Consider the following 9253-nt stretch of genomic DNA (forward strand, 5'->3'; position numbering starts at 1 on the left):
TCTGGGTTTAGTCACTCAAAACAAGCAGAAAGGACTCCAAAGCGCCAGACAGCTGGGCAAGGGATAACACAGATTGCTGGATGGAGCCGCTAGCCACGTTTCCCTGCCCTCCATCTTACCGGCAATGGGTTTAACATTAACCAAAAAACAGAAAATAGTACCAGCTGCCAGGCAGCCTCAGAGAAAACGCCTCATTATTTACAGCAGTGAAAAATTACTTAATTTGTCCTTTAGTAGTTTCAAATGTTTAAGGATTTATTCTTTAAAATTTGTTATAATACGGATGCTAGGTTGTAAATCTTTGCTGTTCTGTATTAAAATACAAACCTTCACTGATATTGCATGTATTTTGCTGCAAGGGTCCAAAGCCTATGTGAATATTTTACATGTAGTATATTCCGATAGATCTGTTATGACCATCCCACAGAACCAGGTTTTCACATGACCTTACAAGAGCCTATGTTTGTTAATTGGATTCTCCAGAGCCCAGAAACTCTTGTTTTTCCTCTCAGTCGGAATCCCATTGGCAAAGTAATATTCAAAAGGTGCTGCTGTTAGATCTCTCACTTTCAGTGAGGTTTGGTTTCTGCGAGGAGAATTGCTGCAGTTCATACTCAAGGATGCACAGGTCGTTCGGAACCAGAGAGACACACGTGTTATGATGCAGCCTTCCCAGCAGACATTTTTCATAGCAGCTAATTGGAAAAGGACGGTCTAACATCTGTGCAACAGCTTTAATACACGTGCTGTATCTCTCCTCCCATCTCCGCTTCTCGCTGGTTCAGATGGTGAACCTACGAGACTGCTCTCCTTGGTGGAAACTTTTTATAGAGTTTCAAAAGCAGCTGTTGAACGCCTCTAATAACCATACACCTCTTTGTGTCTTTGAATCCTTCCAGCAAATCGCTTTGCCTGGCTCTCAGTAGAGATAAAAAGGATTCAACTAAAAATCTATGATGTCTCATACCTCCTCTTTCCTGTTACCCTCTCTGTCTGTGGACTTTGAAAATGAAGTCAGTGCTGTAGCACAGGGGTGATTCTGTGATAGAAATGTGGTCCTTTACTTCTGAATGAAGGAAGCGGAGGTGCTTCCTTTAGCTTAGTATAAGATCAATCACAATAGCTGAAAAAAGAATCCATTTCTTGGATTTGCCCTTGTTTGGCTCTAGCTAAGTGAATTTGACAGTAATTTTTCTTTAACTTTATAATGAGGCTAAAGAAACAAACACAGAATATTCTTACATTTAAATTGGAGACATATGTATGTACTCTAATACATCAGTCGGACACAGGGAAGTAGCTATACTGTTAATGCAGCCTTTGTTTTGTGTTTCCTGATGGTGAGTTATTTTACAATGCAGTGCTTTTATTGCTGTGCCACTGGTAATCATGATAACATTTCTTACCAAGTAAATAAAATAACAGAAATACGTCTTTTGGAAATCTTTGTTGAAAGCCCAGTCATAATGTCAGTGACTCCATCAGGAGGTGGTTGGAGGCTTCCATACCACCTCTTCCGATGAAAAATTATCGTTTGCAGTGTGGGCATTGCTATACAGTACACATAACGTAGAGCACGCTTTCCTTGTACCTGGCCACCACGTGTAACGTAGCCTAGAGCTGATTCGAATCTACAAGTCACAGCGACAGCACTGCTCCATCAGAGTGTCACGAGAATTTAAAGCACTGCGAGCTGATGTCCTAGGAGCTTCAGCTCCCTCTCTTAAACCAGCATTAACGCTCATCTGTTCCCAAGATGAGCTGACGTGAGTGATTATAAAACACCTCGCCGAGCGAGAAGAGCGGCTGCCTCAGCTTGCAGCAGAGCTGCAGCCCCAGACCTGGAGCAAACAAAATGCCTTGAGCCTGCACCCTCCTATGTACCCCTGGCACAAGACGATCGCTTTGTTGGGTAGACAACTCTTCAAGAAAACAGTGATGAAAAAGATAAAAATTATGTCTAATTTAGCGTTCATCCCACAGCAGAACCTGAGCATTCACGGAAGAGCTATAGAGCTCAGCATCACATTGCTACCTCCCTCCCAAGACTGAGCATATCCTGAACAGGAGGAACACAAAAGCAGAAAGCTGAAAAATCAGACATAAGAGTGCTTCTAAGAAAATATTACCACCACTTCTTGAGATGTCAGAATTCAGAAAAATTCTCAGATTTGAAATTTTATCAAGCATGCCTCTCTTTCTTAATCTGAATAAGCTCTGAGACATTAACTGTTTTTCTAATGTAGGGTGCACTTCAAATCAGAAAATAAACTCGTGGCTGTGCTTAGAAGAGTCTTCAGAAAAGTGTAAAACCCATTTCTGCGAAGAATGACAAAAAGGACTGGTAAGAGACTCAGCAGAACCAACACCGGCTTTTTGCTGTGCCTGTGGCCAGAAGGGGACTGTCACAACCCCTGTAAGCACTCTGGCCCCTGCCGCTACCCCCTCAGCAGCACCTCGGTGAGCTATTATAGGACAGATATACAAAAGAGCAAAGATAAAACTGCACAGACAATTACACACTTGGTATTTCTTAATTCTGAAGTGTTTAAATTCACAGTTAAAATACTGCTGAGCCAATAGAGTTATTTTGTATGTAACATATGCTTTATGAATATATATGGAGCTGCAGTACTAAAATCAATGCAAATATCTCAAAAAGACTTTAAATATTTTTTTATTAAATGAAGCCAGTGGATTCGTTGATCTCTATGTGTAAGTCTATTCATTTCAATTTAACATCCTTTCTTGGTTATTTTTTTATTTCTTTGTCCCACTTTGATCAGGCTCATGACTGATTCCAAATTGCGAAGACATTCCTTGCAAAGTGCCTATGATGTGATGTACAGAGTTTATGTCTTCGAGAACATTAACATTAATAAGGATTTGAAGTTTTTTGCACATATCCAAGGCAATCAAATTAGGATTATTTTCAGCAACTTGAGAACTAATTTTTATTTCTGTGATGAGTATCTATTTCTCTTTCAAGATGAGATTTCTTATAGACTGCCTCCAAGTGTAACAGTTTTTATAGGAATTTGCAATTGATAATATTTATAAATTTCAAGGACATTTTAGAATTGTCAGCATGAGGCCTCCAGTATTATGTCACTCAAACTGAAGTCCTTTTTTGACAACACGGCATTTTCCCCCAATAATACTGACAGATGTCTCGAGAGCAAGTCACCTGTCACGTTCAGTGGTCTGTAGCTGACACTTGTCTTATTTTATATGCTAGAACATTACTCCACAATAATTTAAAATGATTTTTCTCTTCAATGGCTTCGAAATAGATAAAGCCATTTGTAACACAAGCCAGGCAATTTTTACACTGTGGCGGCGCATCGCACATCCCACATTTTTCTCTTCTGCGAGGGTTTCGCTCACAGCGGGAAAAAGACACCTATTTAATATCATCCAGGGTAAAACTCACAAATTTTCGTGTTCAATTTACCGAGAAATGCAATGAGGTTCTAAACATTTAGAGTAAAGGCACCCCACGTGGCTCTGTGTCTTGCTGAACAGTTTGCCAATTCAAAGGGATGTCAGGAAGAAACAACATTTAACTAGCTGCAGTATGCACTGATTATATGAAAGATTAAGTTTTGCTAAATTGCAAGGAGAAATATTTAGGCTTCAGAAATTTGCTTGACATAAGCGAGTGAATGGTGGAGATTCATTAATCAAAGTCTATAAGGACTTTATTAACAACCTTACCTGTTGGTTATAAAGGAAAACAATGATATTTTAAAACATTTAGTGTACCTGCAGGAATCGCCTTTGTTACAAACTATGTTCGTACTTAAGCTCCACTAATAAGATGAAAATTGCTGATATCAGTTTGAGAAAAATATAAAAGAGTAATTTGAGCAAAGGTGTGCTTCCAAGAACGGATAGTTAATGAAAGCATCTGAGAGTAGTTATTCAGAGCGTTCCCTGGCCTGTATCTATTGACACAACAACATCTCCACATACCAGACCACATTAAAAAGTTGTAAAAGTAAAAAAAAAAAAAAAAAAAAAAAAAAAAAAAAGAAAGATGATGTTCACATTGTTTGCTGTCTTTAGTGACTTGATGGAGACAACTGTTTGGGTTTTAGCACCTTCTTTAGATTTTACATAGCAAACCTGTTAACTTTTGTAATTACTCAATGAAATGCATGCAATTAAACTTATCTGTCTCGTTTGAACTAATCTTGACAGTGAACCCAATATTTTTGGGAGTACATCAGGTTTTATAGTTAAAGATTAATTCTATTCTAATTCTTATTGTACCAAAATGTTACTTGGAAAGCATTTGAAAAAGGCCATTCCTGGCCATAAAAGGATTCAGGGACAAAAAACTCCAGAAGCAAATATACAATATTGATAATTAAGTTACTGGAGAACTGAATTAACCAAAGTTTCTCTAGTGGAAGTCTTATCCTGAACTTTGATGCATACTACCTGAATTATTTTCACGTTAAATAACTAATCATACAAATGAATACAGCCTTTTATGACTGTTCAACCAAAATAGAAAATATTTGTGTTTCCAGTTTCCATAATCCTTATTTTTCAGCTGCATAGTTCTATTCCTTTGAAATGTTGCTTTACATCTTCCTCCTTCTCTGCAAGATTATTCTGTACAGCGTTCGGTGACAACAACCACAAAGCATGTTATTTAAAAAAAATATTCCTCTATTTCAGTGCTTTTGTTGTGGTGAAGTTGTGTAGGAACCATTAGCAAAATTATGACTTTTTTTTTTGGAAAGACCTTGATGTAGAACCACTAAATCATCTTTACTGTACTGTAACACACCTCTACAAGAGTATTCAGTAAAAGCAATCAGGCCATATTTTCCACTCACGCTTATGTAAATCAAAAATAAATCATTCGAAGCCAGCAGGCGTGACCCAGTGAGAACAAGTTCCCAGCTGTTAAGTATGGGCTCAGTCAGGAAAGATTTGTTGGATTCTGTGGTTTACGCTAAATGAAACAGCAGATTTATCTTTGCTCCTGGTTTATAGAATACACCTGGAATTTGGGCTTTTGTAACACACATTTTCACGTCGTTCTTCCCCGAATGTATACGGTGTATTAGTTACTGTAAGTAGAAGGAGTTGTGATACTGTTTAAATTCATGCTGCTGTCGCTCAAACATCCTCTTCTCTACACTCATCACGCACAATGGAGGACATTTACTGAAAAAGTGCAGAGCCAGGGAGAGAAATAATCCATCCCCATCTTACCATTCTTTTGGATTCATTTCTTTAGGATTTAAACTAAAATTCCCAACCCTTAGCATCTTCAAATACCACATCCTTTTTTTTCCACTGTATTTATCCTACCATCTGTCTCAGAGCTGCCCTTTGCAGGCTGTCCCGTGAATCGGCAGGGCTCAGAGAAAAGCTGCAAGACATCGTTCCACAGGGTTGGAGGGCAGCATCAAAAAACATTCTACATTTCTTGATGTCTTATTTATCTGTTTGTAAAGTATGCTAATCACAGGCTATCTGATGTAACCTGGCTTGCCTTGTGGCTGTTCTGAACATAACATTTTGTATGTCTGAGAAGAGACAAATAAGACTGTCTGGACTGGATAAGGCTAGAGGTTATAGAGTTTCCCCACACAGTGACAGATGAATATACATTCATCCTTGTACAGACTGAGTGCATGCAAACGTCAAAATCAAATTTAATTTCTTCTCTATCAAATAAGATAGAGCCTACTGTATTCCACAAGCAATCAGTATTATCTACTCAGGCACTGATATTTCTGGTCTCCTAAACTCTGTTAGCTTGGCCTTTGGAAGATCTTTCTCTGTGATTAGATAGTGGACATAATGTGGTCAAATGAATGGTTGCATCCGTTCACATACACAACTGCCGATGTCTAGGCATTGATACTGGGAAAACCAGACCCCTTCTGGTCTGCGTCCTAAAATCTGGGCAGAAGGTAGTTGTCTGTTAAATAAAGTAACATCAAATTAGAGGGAACAGGCTCTGCTTTCCCAGCTCTGAATTTACTAAAATCTATCTAAAATTACTCAGTACAAAAAGACATGCAATATCAAATCCCACGTGTAAAAGGAAAGATTCTCCCCAGAACCTGCTCAATCACTGGTTAATAAAGTTATAGATTGCATTAAACTAAGGCATGATTTCTTTCCTTAGTATGTAACTTTCTGGGGAATAAACCACAATAATTGTTCAAAAACGTAGCTTCCAAAACTAATATTTCCATCTAATAAAGCAGAAGCATTAAGAGACCAAGGCCTTCTTTAATCTAAGCATTTAAATAACTTAATGAAATGTAAAACAAAAGCGAAACGTTAAACTGAGGGCTGTCGGCAGTCCTGAGCTGCCACGGGCTTAATCGGGTACTTTCTGGACAATATTCATCAGTCAAACTCAGCTTCCAGGGCTCCACACCTGAACAGCTAATGGCAAAGTCAATGGCTGCTGCAGTGCTGAGGTTCAGATCTAATGGTCCCACACAGACTTCAGAGCTCAGCTCCTGTACATTTAGAGGCTTTTTATAATCTCCCGGTGTAATTACATCCGATATAACTCGTCCTGACTTTGTGCTCCCTGTGCTGGATTCTGGTCTCCACAGATCAGCCTTAAGCATACGGGACCATTTCACCAGCCCTCGTATAGAGCCAGGGCTTGAGTTGTGCTTCCACCACCAGCAGCCTTTTCCTTTTTACAAGTCTGGCTTAGTTTAAAAGCCACGTAATTAGAGTCTAGCGTCTGCCTTTATGAACAGATATTAGCATATGTTTCAGTTTTATTATCAAAGCATTATATTTTCTGGTAAAAAAAAATAATAACTTTGATAGGTTTCTTTATATGATTAATTCTATTTTTTAAACAGACGTACCGGTAGCAGGCAATAGTGAGACTTCAGCTCTTCTTGAGTCCTGAAATCAGGAATCATTCAAGCAAGTAAACTCAAAACAGCTGCAGTAATTGGCTGAAATTGCCACTTTTAATGACACAAATTACACCAGAGTGATGTTTAATGAAAGCTACAATTCCCAGCTTCTATAAGCAAAATTTAAAACATTCTCCTAAATTGTGTTGACCTCTCTTGTTTAATACCCTGCTAATCTTTGAAAATTGGAAACAAATGCTTCAATTAAGAGACAATTAATTGACAATTAATTCAACAATAAGCAGATGGCCAGAAAGAGCATCCTGCTATTAAATGAATCAAATGTGAGAGGGAGCATTTGACCTTTCCTATGTAAAGCCCCCCACCCCCCACCCCACGCCCCCACCCTGAAAAAAGCACTTTTGGAAACAAAAAAAAAAAGAAGTGTGTGGATTTTTTTGTGTTGTACTGTGCAGAGTTATAACTTTGAAAAATGAAAATAAAAAGCTTATTTACATTGGTATTTTGGTCTAGGGGATAGGAGAGAAATAGCATGCACAAGTGCAAGAGGATTTACAATAGCTCTTGCACCCCAAGGCCTAATAGAAGAAAATAAAGCCGCCATTATCATCAAAACTGCAGATGATCTCATAAAGGGCTTGTCTACATGGGGAGGTCAGCACAGAACAAGCTCTGTTATGAATTTAAAGTGGGGTTGCAACTTTGCCGAGCTCCCCGTGCAGGCACGACGGCTGCTTTTCCATGGTGACGATGGATGAGGCACATTAAGGGGCTCGGGGTAGATGTGCCCGTTCTGATCCCTGTGCATTAACCAAAACTGGAGTAAGTCGCTGAAAGCACAAAGCAAAGGTCACACCCCTGCAGGGTGTAGCCGGGGAGGTTACTGTTTTGCATCGTGTCAGCCCCTTCTCAGCTGTTCCTTGGGTGGGAAAGGGGCAGTTTGACACCATGTGAGGCAAAAGACTCTACATTCATCTTTCTACTCCTTCCCCCGTGCAGACTAGCCTAAGGGTTTATTATTCTTACCATACCTTAGTACATATCTCACCATTTTGCAGAGGGGTACGACAAGAAACCTTGAATTCCAGGGCAAAACTCCCTGAGCCAAGCCAGGAATTCACTCTACATATCTCAAAAGATCAAAGCCAGATTCTCAGTGACATTGAGTTTATTTTCAGATTACTTCAGAAAACCGTCCTTCTTCAGCTCTTTGTCTCTTCAAGAACATAGGTAAAATTTTATTTTTTCTCAGAGAACCATCATATGTGTAAATATAAATTTATGATGAATTTGTAAGGCAGTGCACAAAACAGAGAAGACACTCACCCTGTGCAAAAAAATTATGTTTATGGGACACTAAGAAATTAATTTTATTAGCAAAAAACCCCAATATTTTCTCTCAAATAAATTACCAGAGATAAATCGATGAAAAAGGACTTGACCAACGTGAGAGTCCCTGGCAAAGAATTTGAACTACAGATAAACCAATGTTGCTGTTCTCGAGATTTTTATTTAACCTATATGAAAAAAATATCATGGTTAATGATTGAGACATATAAATAAAACATTTCCGTCATCCTACAGATGGTATTGCAGGAGCTCTTGCTATATTTCATTTGTTAGCGTATTTTATGCAGTCTGGCTGTGAACTCATTGGTAATTTGTACTGCACAAACCTTGACACCTTTTGTGGCAGAAGCAGTAAGCCTGGCTTTCTAGAGCTTTGGCACAGGCAAAACAAGCAGGGTAACCGTTGCTTACACCTGGAGCAGTCTGAGGTTTGTTAATATTCATCAGATACTCCTGCCCTTTATTTCGGTGTATGTCTCTTAATCCCACCATGAGAACAACCTAATCCAAAAGCCCGAGCAGCAAGGCCATTAAGCAAATTCATGAATATGTTCCTCATAATACTCATCTTTCCTGTGTCAACAGAATAGTGATTTTTTTCCCTTTAATATTAATAATACATTTGTACTTGAAAAAAGAAGTTTTCTTAGATATTCTAGAAGTTAAACAACCAAATAAAAGTTGCTGTGTGAAATCAGATGTATCCTGTGACTTGTACTTGAACACAATGGTGTCAGCTGGAAAGTCCCTCCTGAACTTGCGAGACTCTCGATGAAAGTTTGCGTACTTTAGATGAGAAATGTGTAGACGGAAATCATTAAGTTGGGTTTCTCCAGGTAGTTCCTGGAGAGTGGAAGACATCAATGAAACTGGAAATACATCTGTACAACAACAGGGTAAATATGTTTGTATCTGTCGGAGATCTGGGAACTCCAAGTGCATAATAACAGAAGTACAATGCAGGACAGGTGAGACAGAAGCTTTATTAACTATGATCACAGTGAGAGAACATTCGGACAGCA

The sequence above is a fragment of the Leptosomus discolor genome, chromosome 5 (assembly GCF_034619465.1).
Source record: "Leptosomus discolor isolate bLepDis1 chromosome 5, bLepDis1.hap2, whole genome shotgun sequence".
NCBI lineage: Eukaryota > Metazoa > Chordata > Aves > Leptosomiformes > Leptosomidae > Leptosomus > Leptosomus discolor.